The sequence below is a fragment of the Notamacropus eugenii genome, chromosome 4 (genome assembly GCF_028372415.1).
Source record: "Notamacropus eugenii isolate mMacEug1 chromosome 4, mMacEug1.pri_v2, whole genome shotgun sequence".
NCBI classification, from domain to species: Eukaryota; Metazoa; Chordata; class Mammalia; order Diprotodontia; family Macropodidae; genus Notamacropus; species Notamacropus eugenii.
Window position 1 is genome coordinate 200,099,327 of NC_092875.1, and position 25,615 is coordinate 200,124,941.

The 25,615-nt window shown below is 38.6% G+C and overlaps 1 protein-coding gene across 4 annotated transcripts in view; it reads right to left on the minus strand.

The window, feature by feature from the left end:
* Positions 1-4,568, minus strand: part of ADNP2 (ADNP homeobox 2) — a 58,486-nt gene extending 53,918 nt beyond the window's left edge. Inside the window, exon 1 of one of the 4 annotated variants that reach the window (XM_072604003.1) lies at positions 4,326-4,568. The gene's annotated coding sequence lies outside the window, so the exon portion shown is untranslated. The other 3 variants (XM_072604000.1, XM_072604002.1, XM_072604001.1) reach the window with 3 other exon arrangements.
* Positions 4,569-25,615: the final 21,047 nt, after the last annotated feature.

Sequence of the window (25,615 nt, forward strand, 5' to 3'; positions counted from 1 at the left end):
TTATTTTAGAAATATATACTTCAATCTTTTCATTTTACTGATTTCACAAAAGTGACTTGATCAAGATTATAAATAAAAATATGTTCTACACCTATACAAAGTATGACTAAAAAAGTCAGGAGATTAGCTTTCATGAGGCACTAACCACAAGAGTTTCCAACTATATCTTATCTAGTTGTTACCTATATCTTAAATTGCTGTTAATAATAAAGCAAGTGCATTCTGGAACTGCAGGTGCGTTAAAATGGGGAAGAAATGCAGTTTTACTGATGTTATGAAGCTAAAATCTTTTATATGTTCACTATCAACTCAGATTCTATTCAAGGACTCATTAATGTGACCTAGCAAATTTGTTACTAGAATGTTTATATCATTATGTTCTCACACCTGAGGCTCTTTTCTTGAGAGATGGAGCTGATAGACAGCTGATGTTCTTCCCATCGAACGTAGAAGGACATTTGATGTTCTTCCCTACCTCTGCTTCCTGGGTTTTAAGACATACAGTAACACCTCATTTATTTTATCAGAGAAAGAGCTATTCTATATAGAATAACTAAATTTTCCAGATACTAACACTTATCCTCTTTAAAGCATCAAATCATAATTTAGCTTATCTACTGATCAAATCTTTCTAAAATATATTTCATAAATTTTCTTTCTTAAAAGGCATGTATACAGAATGTAATCTTTACTTGACAACTTGGGTCCCTTATCAAGCGCATTGGTAGACTGTCCTATAATATGGTGTCCTTTGAGTCAGGGTATGGAAATAAACAAGGTTCCTTCTAACAGTCCCAAACTACTATGCTCCAAATTCTTGTTTCTTTCCTTCTGGCAACTGTCATATTTTGCCCATGGGCAATGCCTCAGTAAACTCTAACACAATAATTTATAAAGCAGGTAGTTTCTTCCCTGAGCATTCCTTAAACTGATGAAATAATCACAGGCACTTATGTATGTATAGGTAGATGGTGTGTGTAAGTACAAATGTGTGTGCTGCACTATGGCTTTTGGGTTATCTGACTGGTAGATTAAGAATTCCTGATCTAGTGTATATGCATCTACAAATTGCCACGATGACTGAGTAAATTACAAGGCAACTTATCATACTATACAGTGGTCATGAGATGAATGGAAACTAACAGAGAATGAGACCTATTCTTAGCAGACCCTAAAGGTGTTTTTAAGAAGATCTAAATCTAGTCTCCCTCATGTCTCAATGTGAAAGAAAAGGGCACATTAAAAAAAAAATAGGATCATAATGATTTCAACAATTAAAGTGAAGAATTTATTAAGTAAATTTGTACTGCAATGGAAAAATAAGTACTGGACTGGAGGTCAGAAGATTCATTCAATGCTCAGTTATTTACGAGATCTTGGTTAAGCCTTAGCACTAGTACTAGATACTTCTAGACCACACTATTCTAATCTGTTTTTAGAAAAATAAGACAGTGGAAAAACAGCAGGAGTCCAATTGGGATTATTATCCCAGTCTCATACTAAAAGCTCACAACATCAAGAAATCCCTATCAACTTTTATTGTTCTCAGGCACTAATCACACAAGATAGTATTAAGAGAGAGGTATTCTACACGATGTCCCCTATGAGCATTCAAAATCTATTCAAGATACATTCAAATGATTCAATATTCTCTAAACATTATATGTATTCAGTCAAAATTAAAAACAGCATTAAAACCAGTGTTTCCCCAATGAGTTGACAAGAACAAATCATCAATCTTGTACCGTGACCCCACATAAATTTGTTATCATTAGTTCTCATCTAAATGATAACCAAACCAGTAATTTCAGGTGAAAGCACTAATATGAGCAAAAATCTAACACCTTTTCCTCACAAGCTTTAACTCTGGTCTAGACTTTCTAGAAAGCATGAAGCATTGAAGGCACACTTTAGAAGAAAATCATTTCATAAGCCAACCTAAATGATTTACATAATTATAAGTATTGAAAATTTTGAATACCCTTGGAATTGAAAAACTGCAAGTAACCTGAGAAGCCACCTAGTTTAACACAAGAATTTCCCTTACAAACTAGGGCCCTCCAACAGTGAAGCGAACCCAGTTCAGTCCCTGCAAGGTAAACAAAACTAAATCTCAGATGTCTATTCTACCTTTGGCAAATTTCTTGATCTGTAATATAAGGGGGTTTTCCTGAAAAGAAAGTTCCCTATCTAGCCTTATATCTTATGAACTCACAACTGTCAGATCATTTACCTACCTACACACTCTGAATCTTACATTTTACATAGGAAAAAAGTAACTTGTACCACACAGGGTACAAGGAAAGTACTTCCTAAAATTACAGTGCAACCTATTTATTATCTCTGACGTCATATTGCCACAAAACTGTCCAAGCAGATAAAAATCTTAAATGTGAGAACAGTGCTAAAAACCATTTCAGTTTCATCAATGTAGTTTAAAGATTTTTTAAACACGAACTGCGTTCAAATTAAAATCAGTTTCACACACTTATAGTAAAAATTCCAAACATGGAAAAGGCCATTGCCAAATTTTTAAATAGAAGATTCTGGAGAAACTACTAACAAGGGAAGATTTTTAAATATCCTCAGAAAATGTTTACTTGAAGTAAATTAAGTTACAGAACTTGACTTCTGAAAATAAGGCAATTACAATAGTTAAGTAGCATGATTTTCTTAATTCCAAACTACCTTTACATTATTTTTTCCTTTCAAGAATTTTATTTCATTCTTTTTTTTCCTAAAATACCGATAGTAGCGGTAAAGTTTAAAAAAATTAACATTCGTTTATGAAGCAGAAAGCCTCAGTAACAAGTGGTATTCAACTGCAACTGACATTTATACTCAAATGCATTTCAAACTAAAATATCTCCTCTAAAGTGCGTTTAATATTGGATACTTCACATTACTAACGAAATTATATTTCTTGAGCTGGCTATCGGTGAAACTTGGGTTTTCCTAAAGTTTCACAGCACGCTTCCAAATACAGTCACAGAGATACGTAAACAAAAGCAAGCATTTTAATTCAGTGCTGCCCAAGAAGTGGGAAGTCAGATTTTCAAAGTCACCTAATATTTACATAACAAGTACGCTTAGGTAAAAGAGAGAGAACCTAGAATTTCATAACAAATCGTCCTCGCCGGTTTCAGAGTTAACTTTTCTCCTTGGGGTTAGAAAAAAAAATAAAAAGCGAGCAAATTCAATTACTAAGAAGCAGGCAAGGCGTCTTTGGAACCTCGAACCATCAGCGTCTTCTCCGGGTCGTGGGGAAAGCCAGGACCGAATTCTCTACACCTTGCCCGGGCTCCGGGGAGAAGCGTTACTATTTGGCTGAGGGCTCGCCGAGTCCACGACCCCGGCTCCTCGAGGGCAGCGCAACCAAGACGACCGAGGAACGGGACTGACCCGCCACCCCGGGCTCGGAGCAAAGCCCCAAGCACCTGGGCATCACTTCTTCCCTCGCCCCTTTCCCCCGTTACAACGCCTCCCCGGCCCACGTGACTCCCCCAGGCCGGACACGGGGGTTAAGGGCACCGAGGGGAGCGGAACGTTGCGGGCCCCGGAGCCTCGAGGCTGCGCGCGGCCCGGCGGCCGGTCTGGAGAACGTCCCCCGGATCCCCCGGTCGCGAGGTCACAGGACGGACGGCCACCTCCAGCCCGGGACCGAGGTGGAGCGCGGTGGGGGAGGTCGCGGGAAAATGCAGCGAACTCCAACTTCCTCCTGACTCGAAGGCAATTTTCGGGCAGAGAAGGGTGGGGCGGGCGGCTCGCGCCCACCACCGGCCGTCCCAGGCCGGCCCGCTCCCCGCCCCCTCCGTCGGGGAGGTCGGGAAGGCGGTGCGCGCGCGCGAGCGGGCAGCGGGGGGCGGCGCATCGCACTGACTGAGCGTGAGGAGCGCGGCTTTCCTTTCCTCTCCGTGCAGCCGGGTCAGCGGGCGCTACTGCGGGAGGCTGCTGGCCACCACACTGTACCTACCGCTCAGCGCTGAAGAGGGAGCTCTTTTCCTCCTCCTCCTCCCGCCGCCGTAGCCGCCGCCTCCTCCTCCGCCCCTCACAACACCATCCAGCCGCCTCCCCTCCTCTTCTCCCTGTCCTCCCCTTCTCTCCCCTCCCCTCCCGCAGATGGGCTGCTCGCCTTCCACCCGACCTAAGGCCGGGGGGGCTGTGCGGGAACTCCGGCGCGGGCGGGACCCTGGGCGTCAACGCCCCACGCCTCCCCTGTGCAGGCAGGGACCCCCTCGGCGCCTCACCACCAGCCCATCCCTAACAGCAATACTGTGTCCCCTCCTCCCTCCACAGACTGAAAGAGAAAATGGCGCTCGATTTACCTCAGGAAATGACGTAGGGCCTCATTTGCATGCCAGTTAAGTTAGCCAATAGGAAGAAAGATTGTATTGGGACACCTTAGTTCTTCCATACAGATCACCTTGGGTCCCTGAACTAAAGCTCAATGAGAGGTCCAAAAATAAGAGTGAGAAGAAACCACCTGTTTCTTACCTACCTGTCAAAAAAAAAATACCTCCCACTCTTCCTAGTACACTTGGCTTCACTTGTCTGTCACTTAAAGTAGCATCTGTATAAACTCTCGTGAGAGTTTAAGGGAGTTGGTGATGACATCATGAGCAGGGGGTGGGGAGATGATGTCATCAATCACGTGATCAATCACATGTTACCACAGAACATTGCCTCATTTGCATGGAATGGGGGTGGAGCCACAGGACTAGCTGAAGAAATTAGCTCCACCCATAACTGAGAGCCAATAGGAAACAACCTGTGAACAGAACCTTGTCTTGCCATTGGAGAGTGCAATTTTTGATGACACAACTTTGAAAAATATTTTTCATATGACTTATGTTGGTAGTAAAGTGATTAAGGGTCCCAAGCACAAACTTCTTAATTCATATTCTAAGGGAAATCCATTTCAGACTCTGACATGAGAAATGTTGAGGTATTTTTAAGTCAATACTTTGTAGTGAGGGGGTTAATTTCAGAAGTTTATATAGTCTTAAATGATCCAAAAGTTCCATTATGCCAATTAGAAAAAGAAGGATTCTTGCTTTCTTGGAAGATTAAGAAAGTGCCAAGCAATATTTTGTTGTCTTATATGGAACCAACCATCCATCCATCCATCCATCCATCCATCCATCCATCCATCCACTAATTCATTCAACAAATATTATCGACCCCCTACCGTGTTAGACATTGGGGCTAGTCAAGATATAGACATAGAGACCTCAAAAATTGTAAAATAATATGGGAGATAACACATGTACCCAAATAATTACCCAAAAGGCAATATCATATGTACATAATGTGTATATAGGGATAGGGGATAAGACCTGTAATTTCATCTTATAGGGAACAAGAAATGGAATGATAAAATTTTCCTTTGCCAATGCTGGTCAAAATCTTTGGTGCAACTTAGAAGGTAGAACGCTAAGAGGTTTAGTGAGTTGTCCAAAGTCACCAGTATACAAATGTCATAACTTGAACCTAGGTCTTCCTGGAGTTAAGAGTCTTATGTCCACTATACTATACTACCTCTCCACTAATACATACATACATACATACACACATACAAACATATATATATATATAAAATATATATAAATATACATGTTTAGTCAGAGACATATGCTGTTCTACAAAAAAAAACCCTGATGCCATAAAGTCATGAAATCATCAAAACAGAAAGAACTTCAAAAATCTAATGCAATTTCATACAATAGATATGTATATTATCATACTGTATAAAGATGGTACCAACCACAAAGCAATAGACCTTGAGCTATTGTTCTAGAGGTGGTCATGATTTTCCATGCACTCTTCTTTCTTCCCTTGAGTTCATCACACTACTGTAAAATTGTGGTACACTACTGAAGATGATACCTATGCCATTTTTTGAAAGAAATAGACATGTATATATGCACACCTACAAATTAGATTTATTTAAGAAATAACCAGAGAAACTCTAAGGAAAAGATTCTCTTTGAAATGGTTTGAATGTAATCCTGCCTAGAGAATGAGGGAGAATGTATCCTAAAGAGTTACCTCTTGCATTGGTCTAGGCCTAGTTTCAGCCACACTTTTATCCAGTTTTCCCAGAAATTTTTGTCGAACAGTGAGTTCTTATCCCAGAAGCCTGGGATAGACCAATGCCTGACACCGTACACAAGAATAAAATCCAAATGGGTACACGATCTAGGTGTAAAGATTGATACTACGGACAAATTGGTGGAGCAAGGAATAGTATATTTATCAGATTTATGGAGAAGGGAAGAATTTTTGACTAAAGAAGAGACAGAAAGCATTATGAAGTGCAAGATGGATAATTTTGATTACATTAAACTGAAAAGTTTTTGCACAACCAAACCCAATACAACCAAAATTCGGAGAGATGTAGAAAACTGGGAAAGAATTTTTACAGCTAATGTTGGTGATTAAGGCCTCTTTTCTAGAATATATAGAGAACTGAGTCAAATGTACAAAAATACAAGTCATTCCCCAATTGATAAAGGGTCAAAGGATATGAACAGGCAATTTTCAGAGGAAGAAATTAAAGATATCTATAGTCTTATGAAAAAATGCTCTAAGTCACTTTTGATTAGAGAGATGCAAATCAAAACAACTCTGAGGTACCACATCACACCTATAAGATTAGCAAACATGACAGAACAGGAAGATGATAAATGTTGGCGAGGATGTGGGAGAGGTGGAACATTAATACACTGTTGGTGGAGCTGTGAGCTGAGCCAACCATTCTGGAGAGCAATTTGGAACTATACCCAAAGGGCTACAAAATTGTGCATACCCTTTGACCCAGCAATAGCGCTTCTAGGACTGTATCCCCAAGAGATCATAAAAATGGGAAAGGGTCCCATGTGCAAAAATATTTATAGCAGCTCTCTTTGTAGTTGCCCAAAACTGGAAATCAAGGGGATGTCCATCAATTGGGGAATGGCTGAATAAATTATGGTATATGAATGTAATGGAATACTATTGTGCTATAAGGAATGATGAATAGGAAGACTTCAGAGAGGCCTGGAAGGACTTATATGATCCAATGCTGAGAGAAAGGAGCAGAACCAGGAGAACTTTGTACACAGCAATGACCACAATGTGTGAGAGTTTTTTCTGGTGGAACTGGAACTTCATTGCAGTGCAGGGACTTAAAAAAAATTCCCAATGGTCTTCTAAGGCAAAATGCCTTCCACATCCAGAGAAAGAACTGTGGATTTCAATCACAGAATGTAGCAGATCGTGTGTGTGTGTGTGTGTGTGTGTGTGTGTGTATTGCGTTTGGGTTTGTTACATGATTTTTCCCACTCATTTTAATTCTTCAACACAGCATGACTATAGTGAAAATGTATTTAATAGGAATGTGTGTGTAGAACCTACATAAAATTGTATGCTGTCTTGTGGAGGGAAGGGGGAGGGAAAGATAATAATCTAAATTATGTGGTAGTGATTGTAGAACACTAAAAATAAATAAAATTAATTAATTTTTTAAAAAAAGAGTTACCTCTTGAAGACATTCTCAAGGCAATAGAGTCTAAAAGGATCCCCCCAAAATAGTTGTTCAAAGATGAAAACATTGAACAAGTATTTATCACAAATCTACTGTATAGGAGCACTATGCTAGGGAATATACCAAGTTTAGCCCTCTGTTTGGATGGCACCTTGAAGATCCTCCATTTAAGGAGGGTGCCCAGGCTAGCCACATGTCCTTCCTCTCTGGGGTCCATTCCAAAGGACTTCCTTTAGTGCCACATCCCATTCTCCTTTTGTTTCTCCTACTCTCCTCCCCCATTTTCAGCTTCCTTTTAAGTGTCGTCTTCCCCATTTGAATGTAAGTTCCCTCAGGACAAGGATTGTCTTTCCTTCTACTAAATATTTGTATTCCTAGCCCTTAGCATAGTGCTTGGCTTAATGAGTCAATTGACTGAGATAATATGAGCTTCCTGCCTGAAGAGAGTTTACAATCTTTTAGGAATATTTGATAAAAATGCAAATAATAAAGTAATACATGGGCAATTATGCTAAATACATGAAAGGTTTAAGGAAAGTACTATATTAGGAAGAATGGTATAATAAAAAGACTAAATTCAGAGTTAGATGTGGGTTTGAAACCCATCTCCAACACTTTTTAGCTGTGTTATGTAAAAAATCATTTAACCTCAGTTTCCTCATATGTAAAAATGGATTTAACACCTGAAGAGATCTTACCTCTCACAGGGTTGTTGTAAAAGTTAAACGAAATCATAGAATAAAAACTAGAAAGGAACTTGGAGGCCTTCAAAAATATCCCCTTCATTTTACAGATGAGGAACCTGAGGCACTGGAGTTAAGTGACTTGCCCAAGGTCACAGAGCTATTCAATGTTCCAGATAAGATCTGAATCTAAGACTTCTGATTCTAAATATAGTACCCTCACCACTACGCCTTCTCAAGTAATACATCAGGAGCTAAGTATGTTGTGTTTTGTAAGCCCCAATGTATTTCCAAATATTAAATAATATTATTAGGTCAAAGGTGGGAAAAAGTCATTACTAATTATGCAAATTAGGGAAGTCTTCATGGAACAGGTAGTATTTAAGTCAGACTGTAAAGTATGGGTAAAAATCTAATAGCCAGCAGAATAGAAAAAGAAAAGGATTGTAAAAGGCATAGTATGAGCAAAGGAGTAACAGAAAAAAGCTAAATGTATGCTTAAGGAGATTATTCAAATATAACCAAAATATTCATTTGTTTTTCATTTTTTTTAAAGAGTATCAGTTGTACCCAAAATATTATGGAAAAGTAAATAAATCAAGGATTATCATACCAGTAGGAAAAAAATCGTTGAGGGCAAAGTCTTGTTTGTGTCTTTGTATATAGTTCATATTAGCTTATATGTGTCAGTACTGTTCTCACACACACATAGAAAGTAAAATGCAAGCTCCTTAAAGACATGAACTTTTCCTTTTTTCTTTTGAAATGTTCTGTTACAGTATAATTAGTTCATTTTAAATATAAGAACAATGCAATGGTCCCTAATTTCCGTATAGTTCTCTTTCCTGAATTTTAGTGAATTTATTTTAGAAGAAAAGTTATGAATGAGTTCAATCACAATTGCTCTAAGCTCCCAATTAGGAAAATTACTAATATTTAGGAATAGATTTAATTCTCTACCAAAATTTCTGTGCCTATGTATACATTATCTGTCTCTACTTAACCCTTAGCCACTTTGTGTCTGAGGCAAGATTAAGCTTCCTGGAGACTTTGGGATAACAGAAGATTATATGTGTGTGTTCATCCTTTGTTGCCAAAGAAGACTATGCCATCAGAGAAATAATGACATGACTTGCACGTGACTTTGTTTGAGTGAGGGAGGGCTGTGCAGGTCACCAGCCTCACTTCTCCTCCAGAGCCATCTGAATCCAGTGACCAGATATTCATCAGGATGACTGGAGATGACCCAGGAAAAGGCAATTGGGGTTAAGTGACTTGCCCAAGGTCACACAGCTAGTGAGTGTCAAGTGTCTGAGGTGAGATTTGAACTCAGGTCCTCCGGACCCCTGCACTGGTGCTCTATCTGCTGCACCACTTAGCTGCCCACAGAACAGAAGATTATATATGGTTTCAGTGAATAGTCAGGCACCAGAAGAAGTTAGGGAAAGAACAGAACTTATCTCAGGATTTCCCTCAGATCTGTAGTACATGAGTACAATGCTGGAGCTAACAGGTGTCTTTGGCTTTAAGATGCCAGTAGAGCTAATGGCACTTAAATTTTCTTTGTCACTACTCAATCCTCCTTTCACTGGTTGCCCTGGGGCTACCAGTATTGACTCCACTACTTCCTTTCTGCATTCAGATTCTTGCATTCTCTATCTGGTTCTGAGAGAGCCTTACTCTTTTATAGAAAATTCCTTAGGATTTAATCTAGTCTCTTATGAAATGATTTCTGATTAATTCAAGAGGTATACAGGCCCTGTTCAAAATTAGTTCTGACTGAAGGACTTATTCAATCCAGAAATGTTCTTAACTAACTTTAAAGTGGGTGGGATAATTAATAAAATTCCATTCTGACTTTATATTCTTCATTATATCCTTAGTATAGTACCTAAATTAAATCATTATCTCAAGCATGAACATCTCTTTTTCTTCATTTTCAAAATTTTAAACATAAATATGAGAAATGTTTTTAAATAAGCTTTCCCCAAAAAAATATGTAGCAAAAGACATATAAGTGGGATATATATGATTGATATATCAAAACATTGCTAACCTTCCCCAATCTTCTTTTTAAATATATTTCCTTTTCCTCATTTTCCCCTTCTGTTTTTTTTAACTTCCAGTAATCAAGTTGTAGCCAATTCTTCATTATCCAGTTTATGAGCAATCCTAGTCTCTTCAATTTAAAAATTTTCCTACCTGACTTTCAGTTATTTTAATGCTTGCTAAAAACTCTATCAGTGAGACAGAAAAAGGAAGAAATATTTTGAATAATTTACTTTTTAAAAGTAACTTCGCTAAAATACTTCCATGTTGTAGGAAACTGGAAATAATGACTAAAATGACATTTTGAGATATCCTGTAACCCCTAACCTCTAACAAACTGAAAAAATCAAGAGTTGGGCATGATTGTTGGCTGGGGCAAGTGAATGTCAACTAATATTCATTGATTAATAGATGAATTATGACTGCTGAGAAAGAAAGCATTTATTAAGTACCTATTGTGGTAGGAGTAATATCCTACTCCTTTCACTCATGAAAGTAAGGCTGGTTTAAAAAAAAAAGTATAGAAGTCATCCCTGAGACTTTAGCCTAGAGGACTAAAGCTTCAGACTACTAACATCACTTCCAGGTCACCTAATTACAAAATAGCCATTAGAGGCGTGAAGAGCTTTCTCTGGTATTTGCCTCATGGGAGATGATGGGCAACTTGGGCAAGGGAGTTTTCCTTGGCCAAATCAACTTGAGGATTTGCAATTTAGTGTTTAATTGGGGATTTTTACTTTGTTCTTTTCCTATTTTTTTAAAATTGCATACCCAATTAATTAGTTTGGTCTTTGTCTATTTTATTAATTCAGAGATATAAATTTTCCTCTTACCATTGTTTTTGCAGTATCCTATAGGTTTTGATATGTTTTCTCAATATTGTCATTCTGCTTAATGAAATTAATAATTGTTTCTATAATTTTTTCTTTACCACACTTATTCTTTAAGATTAGGTTGTGTAAACTCCAATTAGTTTTTAATGTATTTCCTTGGTGCCGTATTAAATATAATTTTATTGTATTATGATCTGAAAAAGAATACTTTTAATATTTCTACTTGTAACTAAAAAATTTTTCATGCACTAATATATGGTCAATCTTCGTAAAGGTACCATGAACCTCTGAGGAAAAGATATATTCCTTTCTATTTCCATTCAATATGACTTATATAGAAAGAAAAATTTACAAGAAAATTAGAACATGGAATGTATTACTTATCAGACTTATGGATAAGTGAACAATTTATGAATAAACAAGACATGGAGAGCAAAATTAGAGTAAAATGGATAATTTTGATTACAGTAAGAGGATTTGTATAAATAAAACAAATATAGTTAAGATTAGAAGATAAGCAGAAAACTGAGAAAAACATTTCATAGACAGTTTATCAGATAAAGATCTCATCACTAAAGTATACAAAGAACTTTGTCAAATCCATAAGAATACAAGTCATTCCCCAATTGAGAAATGGGTCAAAGGATGTCAAGTCAGTTTTTCAATGAGGAAATAAAAAACAATTTATAATCATATAAAATGCTCTAAATCATTATTGAATAGAGAAATACAGATTAAAAGAACCTTGAGACATTATTTTACACCTACCAGATTAGCTAAAATGATAGAAGGGAAAAGTGACAAATGTTGGAGAAGATGTGGAAAAATTGGGACACTAATTCATTGTTGGTAGAATTGTAAAATGATCCAACCCTTTTGGAGATCTTGAATTATGCCCAAAGACTTAGTAAACTGTCTATACCCTTTGACCCAACAATATCGCTACTTGGTCTAGTTGCAAAGATGATTAGAGAGAAAGGAAAGAACCTATATGTTCTAAAATATTTATGGCAGCTCTCTTTGTGGTGGCAAAGAACTGGAAATTGCAGGGATGCCTGTCAGTTGGGGAATGGCTGAACAAGTTGTGGTCTATGATTGTGATGGATTGCTACTGTGCTGTAAGAAATGATGAGCTCGATGATTTTAGAAAAAACATGGAAAGATTTGCATGAAATAATGAGGAGTTAAATGAGCAGAACCAAGAGAACATTGTATACAATAATAGCAATATTGTTTTGAGAAAGACTTTGAGTGAATAAGTTATTTTGAATATTATAAATACCTAAATTAACTATGAAGGACATATAAAGAAAGATGCTATCTGCATCCTGAGAAAGAACTGATAAATAGAAGTTTGTGTAGAATAATTTTACTGATTATATATATGTGTGTGTGTGTGTGTGTGTGTGTGTCCCACACACACACACACATACACACAATACCTATTTGTGTCTAATGGCAGCCATGCAGGGTGAGGTGGAGGAGGAAAGAAAAAAAAAGAAATTTACATTATAATTTTGTTGCATATTTCAAAGGAACAGCAAGCTGTGCATAGTAGATTTGCAGTTCCATGTACAATAATCTTTTTATTGTACTGTTATGGAAATAGTTGTTTTATTCCACAAATTGGAATTGAAAAATTTTAAATAAACTTGAAGTATTCTATCTATAGGATGACTATATTAAACATCCTTCTCCTGCTATAGCTAAATAAATTTTCTTTCATTAAGTTTGTAATAATCATTATGTGTGATATTTTGTTTTAATATTAAACCTAAAATACCAGGAGACCTGCCTGAGGCATACCCAGTCCTGAATGCCTGCTATATGCTAGTCATGGCTCTAAGCTTACATTAAATCAGAGGAGAAAACATTTACACATATAAGTACATACAAAATAAGTACAGGGTAATTTCAGGAAAGAGACAGGAGCATCTATGGGAATAGGATTGTGTAGGAGTTAGTATTTGAACTGAGTTTTGAAGAAAACTTGGAATTCTAGGGAAGGGGAGACTTCTCTCCTAAATTTTCCACCTTTGTTGAGCAACCTTCTCACCTTGAAAATGCCCCTGCCTTCATGGCCCCATGTAGAGCTACTGAACCACCATTTAAGGAAGTACCTGAGATATCCATGTTCACTTATCTTCTGGCTCTGCTCCTGAATCTCTAGACTTTTTCCATCTTGCCCCTGTTGCACCGTCCCCCACACCATATTCTGGCTTTCTTTCATATTTTGTCTTTCCTTATTAAAATATAAGTTCACTGAGTGTAGGGACTGCCTTTTCCCCCTTATACTGAATTCCTAGCATTGAGCATAGTGCCTAGCACATAGGAAATGCTTAATAAAATCTATATATCATCTATCTATGTTGGATAGCCTATGCAAAGGAGGTGGAATGTTGTATATAAGAAAGATCAAGAAAGTCTGGCTGAAATGTAGAATGTGTGAAGGAGAGTAATTTATAATAAAGTTGGAAAGTAGGTTGATCCCACTGTTTTGAAGAGCTTTGAACGCCAAACAGTGGAGTTTCATTTGATCAAAATAATAGGCAGTCAAAGGAGTTTATTTAGTAGGAACATGGAAATGGCTAGACCTGTGCTTTAAGAAAATCACTATTACTGCTATATGGAAAAAAAAGATTGGAATGAGGAGGGACTTGAAACAGGAATGAATTAAGAAGCAACTGCAGTAATCTAAATAAAAGAGGTAATGGAAAAGTAGAACTGGGTTAGTGACAGTGATGAGGTTAAGGGGTGATCGGGAACCCCAAAATAGCGACGGTCCGGGTCGTGCTCGAATGAATTCGACTCAAGCCTTCTTAAAGCCAAAGAAAACAAAGTTTATTAAGGATTCGCCTAATTGGGTTGCCTCTTAAGGAGCCTAAGCTTTTGTAACGCTTGTATTCACAAGCGGGCCAGACACAATCCCAGCTAGACAGAGTCTGAGCTGGATTGCATCTGAGCACCTTCATGGAGGCAAGGTGAGACTTAAATACAGAAAAGAGTATAGGAGGGATCTGGGGGGGTGGTCTGGTAGTCCAGGGTGATGGGAGGAGGGATTTAGGAAGTGTCCTGAGGAGAAGTCCAAGGAGGGTCAAAGGCTGGAAACAGCTGGAGGCTATTAGGAGATATCAGACAATGGAGGGTTTGGGTGGGAAGCAGGTGGGGCAATCCAGAGATCTTGATAGGGGCAGTATGGATATGGGGTTGATGGGATCAAGGGTGGGGAGTGCAACAGAGACCTGAAATGATAATGAAAAGCCCATGGGCTTCCTGAGACTGCTGGAACAAATGGGAAGATTAGATTTGAGTAAGAAAGGCCAGATTAAGTGGGAAGATTCAAGGGGAGCTCAAGGAGGCTCCCAGAGTCTGAACCTCATCAACAGAGTAAGTGGAAAGAAGGCAACAGATGTGAGAGATGTTAGGTGTTAGAAGTGAGCCCATTTAACAAGCTCCCAACAGGGAGAAACATGCTCATCTTAAATAAAGAATAGCACCTGTTGTGAAGTCAGGAAGGCCTTTATTAATCTTTACGTCCATTCCCCCTGAATGGACAGGTAGCCTCCCCAACAAGGTTACAGGAAAACCACAACATGGGTAGTAAGACGGGGCTTCTTATACTGTTTTCTGAACTTCAGATCTCCAGCAACACTGTCCCCTGGCCGTGTGACTCCATGTTCTCCTCTCTGATAGGCTCTTCCTCACACAGCTCCTTGGGCCTGCCCCTCAGTCCCTGACCTCCAACCTGTCCATGCTAGGTCACAACCCTTATCACCTAGGAATGTGGGCAACAGAACTTTACTTCCCACTTAGGTAAAATCAGTTAAGACTTGGTAACTGATTAGATTAGATTACTATAGGATGAAGGAGAGCTATGAGCCAAGTGCAACACAAAGGTTATAAATTTTCATAATTGGAAGGAACTTCATAACATTAAATGTAATCCAATTTAATTCAATAGAAATATATTGAGCATGGGCTCAGCGATAGCCCAGTGGATAGAACACTGGGCTGGGAACTAGGAAGACTCATGTTCCTGGGTTAATATATGACATTTACTAGATGTGTGATCCTGGACAAGTCACTCAACCCTGTTTGCTTCAGTTCCTCAACTATAACATGGAGAAGAAAATGACAAACCTCTCTAGCATCTTTGCAACAAAAAAAAAATTCAAAAACAAATCAAATAGGATTATGGAGGATCAGACACTTAAATGACTGAACAGCAATGACAAAAATATTGAGCATATTGATTGAATTGTATTGCAAAATCCTGTACTTAAGAAGCTTCCATCTAATGGGGAAAGTGATATATGCACAAAATAACTGTAAAACAATATAATTAATATGTTATATTATAATGAGTGCATAGAAATTCACTTTTATTTACTTCAATTCCACAAACATTTACTATAAACAAAATGGAAAAAAGATTCCAAAATGGAAAATCACTTGTGACTGCGTAGATTAAGGAAGACAATGGAAATTGTTGCATCTGAACTGTAAGAAAAGGGATAATTTCAATAGGTAGAAACAGAGAAGACTCATTTGCATGGAAAATGGTATAGAATAAAAGGACCTAAGGCAGGAAAAGATAGGATTAAAGTAGGAAAAGTAGTTATTTGTTATAAAGTAATTCTAGAATGTTAGATTTAAGCTAAATGGTATAGGACTTTGACAGACTAATGAGTTTGTAATATATATTTTAGGTGTTAGATTCAGGATTGATTGAGTGAAACAATCAAATCAATAACTGACAAAATGAAATATCCTGATGTCTTTGTCAGGTGAGAATACTTCTATTGATCATCAATGAGAGGTATATCTGTGAAAAAGATATAGATGAATCTCTAGTGCACCAAATCAAAGGCTTGAGTCTATGTGTGAAAAGTCCATGATCAACTTAGAAGTCATTGAAATCCACTGGATAAAATAGAATGATATTGAACAGGAAGCATATTTGGATTGACTGAGGAGATTCAGTCATGCTTCCATGTTTTTTTGTGTGAAATGAGAAGTGATTTTGGAACTCAGGAACTTGAATGCCTGAAAGTAGAGGGAAGACAGAATGATTCTAACAAAATCCTTGAAAAGGAATAATTGTAGAGAGAGAAGAAGAACCTCAGCCTTTGTCTCAGTCTCCTCTCTCCTACCTCTTGACTGGGATAGAATCTTGTGAATTTTGGAAGTTCATAGGATTCTGGACTTTCCTTCAGTATTCTAGTTCTAGCAGAGTAATTACTAAATAGTAACTGTTTTTCTTTTACCCAGGAATTCTGAGGGTCTTCCCCTCCCAGTTTTATTTTATTTTTTTGTTAAAGGGGCCATCCTTTGAATAACTACTCAAAGAAACCCTATTCATTGAGTGGGTGTACCTCACTCAAAGTGAGAATGTGATCTCCAGTTGTCCTGATGTTGACCTTACACCACCCTCCCTCACTCAAATCAAAGTCAACTGCAAGGCATCTTGTCATTTTGATGTCATGGTCCTCTTCAAGAAAGAAGGACAAACACAATCTAGCAGAGTCCCCAAAACAACAGATGTAATGTTTCCCTCAGAAGCCAATGACATATTAGACACTGGAAGTCAGCTTCAAGACTCTAGAGAGCACAACAATCACAACCAACATCTAAAGGGAATTCAAGAAGTGGAGAACTGTGAATTGCCCCTCTGCCACAGGTGCTCTCAAAGCTTGAGCCTACTTTCACTTGGATTCAGACTGTTGATGGGGAGGATGTTTTGGATCAGCTATTTTTGCTATACCACTCTATTAAATATTCTTTGTTAAATTCTGTGTAGCTGACTACTTTTGAAACAAATGAAAAGTCACAGGGACAGGGTTTCTGAGTCATTAATAATCAATTTCTTAATTAGGCTAGGAAATAATAAATTGATGGTCAGTGACCTCTCTTAGTAACCAAAGACAAAACCATGGAGATCATTCAATGCTTAATTGCCTTAGAAAAGTAGATATCTCTGACAGGTGGAGTTCAACCCTGATTGAGGGGGTGAACATATCAATGAAGAGCTGAACTAGAAGTCACTAGCTCCTCCTGTGGAATACTTGACTTAGTCTAGAGACTCATCCACTTCCAGTCCTCTAGAAGAAAGAATCCATCTCCACTCAGGACACTCCCCTCTGACAAGCTTAGACAAAGGAATCCATTTCCAACCAGGTCATTCAAGTTGAACCAAGGGGTGGTTCTAAGATTTGAGTTTCATGCTTTTGGGCTGAAATTCCTTAGATTCTATTTACATTTTAATCAGAAGTAAATTCTCCTATTTGGGTGGGAGTTTGGCCCAAGATTAAGGAATGTGTTCCCAGAGGATTAGGCCAGTCTCCTCATTGACCTTGTCCTTCATGGACTAATGACCTATAATAACTGGTTTCTAAATAAGGAAATAGAAAGGAAAAAAAGTTAGTCCTAATTTAATAATTGTTTGTGATAGAAAATAATTTCTCTCACTTGATATCAGTCTATAATCATGTAGGGAAGTACATTCATGGGAGTTGATGGAGCTAAAGTATCAGAAAACTATCCTCCAGTCTCTAAGGGTCCCCTAAAACCTTGAGGAGGAGAAGAAGCAATCACCCTTTGGGAACCAAACTTTCTAGTGCACATGGGAGTTTGGGAGAGTAACTCCAGAATATTCAATATGTAGGAAAAGAGAATATATAGGTGGAAAGTGATATAATCAGATATGCACTTATAAAATTTACTGCGGCACAGGGATGAAGGATATTGATTGAGAGACTGAACTAGATTATGGCAACACTCTCAACAACTATATAGAAAGGGTCTGCTGTGTCTTGAAGCGTATGTAAAGAACAATGGGAATGGAAAGGAGAGGTCAGATATGACAAATATCAACAAGGTTTGACAAATGATTGGATGTGAAGGATGGGGAAGAGAAAAGTAAAAAAACACTATGCTAAGGTTTTGAGTATGGGTGACTAGAGAATGGTAGTAGTCTTGATAGGGTATAGGCTCTGGAAACCCCCTTGAACTCTCCTTGAATCTTCCCACTTCATCTGACATTCTCCTATGTCTTTCATTACTGCTTTGCCCAATTGCTCCTCCCCCCACCCTGCTTCCTACCCTTGATTCCATCAAAATCCCACACTCTTGAGTCTGACTTCTAGTGACCCCAATCCCATCAAGATACTCCTTAGACTACTCCTCAAGACCTTCCCTAGGCCCCTCCTCCCAGGCTACTAGACCACCCCTAGATCCCTCCCATGATCTTTCTGTATATAAGCTCCTTCTTTTTTTTTTTTAAATTAATTAATTAATTAATTTTTAGATTACAACATTCATTTCCACAAAATTTTGAGTTCCAATTTTTCTCCCCATCTCTCCCCTTTCCCCACCCCATAACACCTTGCATTCTGATTACCCCTTCCCTCAATGTGCCCTCCCTTCTATCACACCCCACCCTTCCCTTATCCTCACCTTCTCTCTTTTCTTGTAGGGCAAGGTAGATTTCTATACCCCATTACCTGTATTTCTTATTTCCCAGTTATATGCAATAACAATTCTCAACATTCGTTTCTAAGACTTTGAATTCCAACTCCTATCCCTTCCTCCCTCCCCACCTATCCCCACCGAGAAGGCAAGCAATTCAATGCAAGCTATATATGTGTCATTTTGCAAAAGACTTCCATAATAGTCACATTGTGTAAGACTAACTATATTTCCCTCCATCCTACTGTCTCTCCTTTATTCTATTCTCTCATTTGACCTTATCCCTTTCCAAAAGTGTTTACTTCTAGTTACTCCCTTCCCCCATTTGCCCTCCCTTCTATCATCCTCCTCATCCCAATTGTCCCCTTCTCCCCTACTTTCCTGTAGTGTAAGATAGATTTTCATACCAAATTTAGTGATCATGTTATTCCCTCCTTAAGTCATATGTGAAGAGAGTAAGTTTCACCTTTCCCTTCTTACCTCCTCCCTTTTCTCTTCCATCGAGAAAGCTTTTTCTTATCTTTTTTATAAGTAATAGTCTGCCTCATTCCATTTCTCCCTTTCTTCTCCCAATATATTCCTCTCTCACCCCTAATTTTATTTTTTTATAGATATCATCCCTTCTGATTCAACTCAACTTGTGCTCTCCGCCTGTGTGTGTGTGTGTGTGTGTGTGTGTGTGTGTGTATGTGTGTATAATCCCTCCACCTATTCAAATACTGAGAAAAGTCTCAAGAGTTACAAATATTATCTTTCCATGTAGGAATGTAAACAGTTTAGCTTTAGAAAGTCCTTTATGATTTCTCTTTCCTATTTACTTTGTCATGCTTCTCTTGATTCTTGTGTTTGAAAGTCAAATTTTCTCTTCAGTTCTGGTGTTTTTCATCAAGAATGCTTGAAAGTCCTCTATATCATTGAATGACCATTTTTTCCCCTGAAGTATTATACTCAGTTTGCTGGGTAGGTGATTCTTGGTTTCAATCCTAGTTCCTTTGACTTCTGGAATATCCATTCCAAGCCCTTCCAATCCCTTAATGTAGAAGCTGCCAGATCCTGTGTTATCCTGATTGTATTTCCACAATACTCAAATTGTTTCTTTCTAGCTGCTTGCAATATTTTCTCCTTGACCTGGGAACTCTGAAATTTGGCCACAATATTCCTAGAAGTTTGTCTTTTTTGGGGTCTTTTTCTGGAGGTATTTATTTTGCCTTCTGGTAACAGAATATCAGGGCAGTTTTCCTTGATAATTTCATGAAAGGATAATATCTAGGCTCTTTTTTGATCATGGTTTTCAGGTAGTCCCATAATTTTTAAATTGTCTCTCCTGGATCTATTTTCCAGGTCAGTTATTTTTCTAATGAGATATTTCACATTATCTTCTATTTTTTAATTCTTTTGGTTTTGTTTTGCAATTTCTTGGTTTATCATATAGTCATTAGCTTACCTCAGCTCCACTCTCATTTTTAAGGAACTATTTTCTTCAGTGAGCTTTTGAACCTCCTTTTCCATTTGGCTGATTCTGCTTTTTAAAGCCTTCTTCTCCTCATTGGCTTTTTGGATTTTTTTTTTTTCCAATTAAGTTAGCCTATTTTTTTTTTTTTTTTACTATCCTCATTTTATTTTATTTTATTTTAATTTTTTTTTAATGTTTAACAATCACTGCCATACAATTGAGATTTTATCCCCCCCACACCTACCCCCCACTACCCCCCTCCCTCCCCACGACTGCATACAATTCTGTATAGGTTCTACATATACTTTCCTATTGAGTACATTTTCACTATAGTCATGCTATGTAGTCAGACTAAAATAAATGGAAGAAATCATATAACAAATCAAAACATGATTCACAAAAACATACACATACACAAACATGATCTGCTACATTCTGCGAATGACTTCCATATTTCTTTCTCTGAGTGTGGAAGGCATTTTGCCTTAGAGAACCACCATTGGGATTTTTTTATTTTTTATTTTTAAGAAGTTCTTGCGTTATTACGAAATTCCAAGTCTACCAGAAAAAACTCTCGCACACTGTGGTCGTTGCTGTGCACAAAGTTCTCCTGGTTCTGCTCCTTTCACTCAGCATCAGGTCATATAAGTCCTTCCAGGCCTCTCTGAAGTCTTCTTGTTCATCATTTCTTATGGCACAATAGTACTCCATTACATTCATGTACCATAATTTATTCAGCCATTCCCCAATTGATGGACATCCCCTTGATTTCCAGTTTTTGGCAACTACAAAGAGTGCTGCTATAAATATTTTTGTACATGTGGGACCCTTTCCCATTTTTATGATCTCTTGGGGATACAGTCCTAGTAGCGATATTGCTGGGTCAAAGGGTATGCACATTTTTGTAGCCCTTTGGGCATAGTTCCAAATTGCTCTCCAGAATGGTTGGATGCACTCGCAGCTCCACCAACAATGAATTAGTGTTCCAACTCTCCCACATCCTCTCCAGCATTTATCATTTTCTTGTTCTGTCATGTTTGCCAGTCTTATAGGTGTGATGTGGTACCTCAGAGTTGTTTTGATTTGCATCTCTCTACTCAATAGTGATTTACAGCATTTTTTCATATGATTATAGATATCTTTAATTTCTTCTTCTGAAAATTGCCTGTTCATATCCTTTGACCGAGTTAGCCTATTTTTAAAGGTGTCATTTTCTTCAGCATTTTTTTGGGTCCCCTTTAGCAAGCTGTTGACTCACTTTTCAAGCTCTTCCATGGCCTGAGTCCATTGCATATTCAATTTGGAGGTACTGGATGAAGAAACCTTGACTTCTTCTGACAGTATACATTGTTCTTCCTCACCCAAAAGGATGGAAGAAAATACCTTGTTCACCAAGAAAGTAACCTTCTATGGTCTTATTTTTTCCCCCCTTTTTTGGACATTTTCCCAGCCAATTACTTGACTTCTGAATCCTTTGTTAAAAGGAGGATCCTAGTTTTCCTCTTCACCCCAGGACCATGCTCAAAGCTGAGATTCAGATCAGGTGCTCAATTCCCCCAGGGGCTTTAAGCTGAGCCCCTCCCACAATGGAAGCTGCTGCCCCACTGGACCACTGCCATGCAGTGCTGCCTTTCTGCTGCTGCTACAGCTGCCACTGCTAGTGCCCATGCTGAGGGGGACCCTGCTCTCCTCCCACCCAGGTGGGAAAGCCCTCTCACTGACCTTTGAAGCTTTCTTTGGTGCTTGTGGGTTGAGGGATCTGAGACCTTCCCTGCTGGGGATTCTGCCCCAGAGGCCTGTTTTGGTCCTGTTCCTCCCGGTGCCAGGGGGCCAGGGCTGGGTTCCACTCTGCTCAGTGTCCTGTGGTATAGACTTTTCCTGTTGGCCTTCCAGGTTACCTTTGGCTGGAAATCTCTTTCACTCTGTCATTCTGTGGCTTCTGCTGCCCTAGAATTTGTTGAGAGTTATTTTTTACAGGTATTTTATGTGCTGTGGGGGAAGACCTATAGTATATGCGTCTTTCTACTCCACCATCTTGACCTATAAGCTCCTTCTTGTCTCCATGAAGGGGCTCAGATTCAATCTAGCTCAGATTCTATCTGGTCCACTTGTCAATACAAACCTTACAAATGGTAAGGCTTCTTAAGAGTCAACCCAATATGGTGGATCTTTAAAGCAAGCACCCCTACATACACAGGAGAGTCTGCTACCACAGGCTCTTAGATGTATTTGCATTTCTAAAAACAAAGCAACTTTTGAGAGGTCAACAATCACTTTTATCAGGCACATATACCATTTACTTAGTTCAAGGGGAAAAGTCAGCTCCCTGAACTTTAGGGAAAATACAGAGGAAATAAAGATCAACAGACAGGGCTTCTAACTGCTCGACCATAAACAATACACACACCACAGATCAACAGACAGATCCAACTGTTTGATCATACATATATAGTTACCAGAGAGAGAAGTACCAACATCTTGGTCTTCAAAGCCAGGAGGCTGCTTAGCAGCTTCGCAGAGTCTCATCTGGCACACAAATCTTCTTCTAAGAATGAAGCCCCAAAGTAAAACCTCATCTCAGAGTATTTATATACTTTTCAGAGTCAGAAGGCATCACAACCCTTGAGAACCAGTGGCTCATTAGAAAATTAACAAAAGGTGTGGGCCTCCCCTAATCAAGCTTCCCTTATTGGGCAGGCCCATTAATAGGTGGGGAAGATCTTTAATGTCATTAGCATTACAAAGGCTTGAGTAGAATTCATCCAGGCAGGACCCTGGGTATTGGTATTTTGAGGTCCCAAGCACCCCAAACCTCAACAGTATCAATAGAGGTAGGGGAGTAGAGAGGAAGATTTAGTTTTATGGGAGAAGATATTGATTAGTCACATTAATAATATATACATATAATACAGATATAGATTTGACATTTTAATTGGATGACATAAAGATATCCAGATGGAGATATCCAATAAACAGAAATGCAGAATTGGAGTCTTAGGGAAAGGGTGGGACTAAATAGATCCATAAGAGATAACTGAATCCATGGGCATAGATAAGATGGCAATGGAGAATGTATAAAGAAAGAAAGAGGACAATGACAGGGCCTTGGGGATGCTGACACTTTAAGAAGATGACAGAGAAGGAAGAGGAACCAGGGAGGTAACTAAGAAGTAATTATACATGTCAGAGGAGAAAAAAGAAAGCAGTATCCTAGTAGTTAAGGGCAGAGAAAAAAGCAGGGTGCGTAGTGTCAAATGATGCAAAATCAGTGTAGTATGCCTTCTGGGAGAACAAGGAGAAAGCAATAAAACCATGGTCAAAGCCAAAGAAAGCGGAACAATGCACTAGAAAATGCTACAGAGAAGTTACTAAGCATAAAAACTGAGAACAGTACTTGGATTTGGGAATTAGAAGGTCACTGGTGACTTTAGAGAACAATTTCAGGAAAATGATGAGATGTAAAGTAGATTTCAGTTGGTTGAGAAGTGAATAGGTAGTAAAGAAGTAGAAACACTGAATGCAGACTTTTGGTTTTCCAGTCATTTTAGTCACGTCTGACTGTGACCCCATTTGGGATTTTCTTGACAAAGATACTGGAGTGGCTTGCTATTTCATTCTCCAGTTCATTTTACACAGGAGGAAACTGAGACAAACAAGTTTAAGTGACTTGCCCAGGGTCACACAGCTAGGAAGTATCTGAGGTTCAATTCCAACTCAGGAAGATGAGTCTTCCTGACTCCAAGCCCAGTGCTCCATCTACCGTGCCACGTACTTTTTCTTAACTTTTCTGACCTTGTTTCTTCATCTATAAAATAGGGATAATAAATACTTGTAGTAACAGTACTTTGCAGATGTTAAAGTGCTATATCAATGTCCACTATTATTTTTACTGAAAGTGGGGAAGAGAAAGATTTTATGAGAACTTGAGGCAGGTTCAAGGAATTTTTTTATAGAAGAGACCTGAGTGGAGGCAAAGGAGGAAGAACCAATGGATCCCGGGCTGAGGAGTTTGTATTGGATTTGGTAGATGATGGGGAGCCACTGAAAATTTTTAAGGCAGAAATAGTAGAGATGGAGAAGTGAAAAATAAGAGAGAAAAGGAATGAGCAATGGAGCAAGGTCTTTGTAGAAAGAGGAGAAGAGAAGGAATCCAGGGTATGTAAGGAAGATTGGCAGCCTCAGACACTAGCTTTGTGACCCTGGGCAAGCTACTTAATCTATGTCTGCCTCAGTTTTCTCAGCTGTAATATGGAGATAATAATAGCACAAGTTTTTTAGGGCTGTTATGAGGATCAGATGAGATAGTATTTGTAAAGTGCTCATCACAGCATCCAGCACATGCTTAATACATACTTATTCCCTTTTCTTCATCTTTGCTCTGAAAAGGATGGGGTAAAGGAGAGAATGGAGTGAGAATAAGGGAGGTGTTGGTATGTGGAAGGAGATGAGGAACCTCATTATAGAAAACATCAATCTTTTAAAAGTAGATAAAATTATGGGGTGTACATGTATTCAGGGTAGGCTAGTACCTCTGGTGTAATGGCTGCTGAGCATTCTTCAGCTTGAAAAGGTTACAAGCCAAGTCCAAAGTGGAGGGAGTATTGGTGCATGATTTTCTGTTTGCAGATGATTGTACACTCAAAGAAGCCTCTGAAGCAGAGATGCAGCAAAGTATAGATCAATTCTCTGCTGCTTGTGCTAATTTTGGCCTAATAATTAATGCCAAGAAAATACAGGTGCTCCATTAGCCACCACCACACCATCCTTAAGTGGAACCATCAATTATAACAAATGGAGAAGTTTTGAATGCTGTGGATAAGTTGACTTACCCTGATAGTGTACTTTCTAGGGATGTACACATTGATAAGTAGGTTGACTCACGCATTGCCAGAGCTAGATCCGTGTTTGGGAGGCTCCTAAGGAAAGTATGGGAGAGAAGAGGTGTTAGACTGACTAGCAAACTGGAGGTATACAGAGCTATTGTGCTGACCTCATTGTTGTATGCCTGTGAAAAATGGACAATATATAAGGACGATGCCAGGAAACAGGATCACTTCCTTTTGAATTATATTAGAAAGAGTCTGAAGATCAGCTGGCAGGATAAGGTACCAGACACTGAGGTCTTTACTCAAACTAAACTGCCAAGCATTCACACTCCACTTCAGAGTGCAAAACTCCAATGGGCTGGCTATGTTGTTCAAATGCAAAATGTATGCTTGGCAAAAAGACTGTTTTATGGAGAATTCGCACAGGGTAAATGTTCACATGGTGGTCAGAAGAAGTGAGACAAGGACACTTTCAAGGTCTCTCTCAAGAACTTTGGATTTGACTATGCAACATGGGAGACACTGGCACAGGACCACTCAGCATGGCGTGCCTGCTTCAGAAACGATGCTGTGCTCTATGAGCAAAGCAGAATTGAAACAGCTCAAAGGAAACACAGGATTAGTTAATTTAGAATATCTACTACAAAGACTATTTGTGCCTAACCTGTGGTAAAGCATTCCCAGCTAGTATTAGTCTGATCATCCACAAGTTTGCCTTGAAACTTGATTCCAGCACAGTGATGTCATTTTGGTCCTCTTCAAGAATGAAGGACAACAAC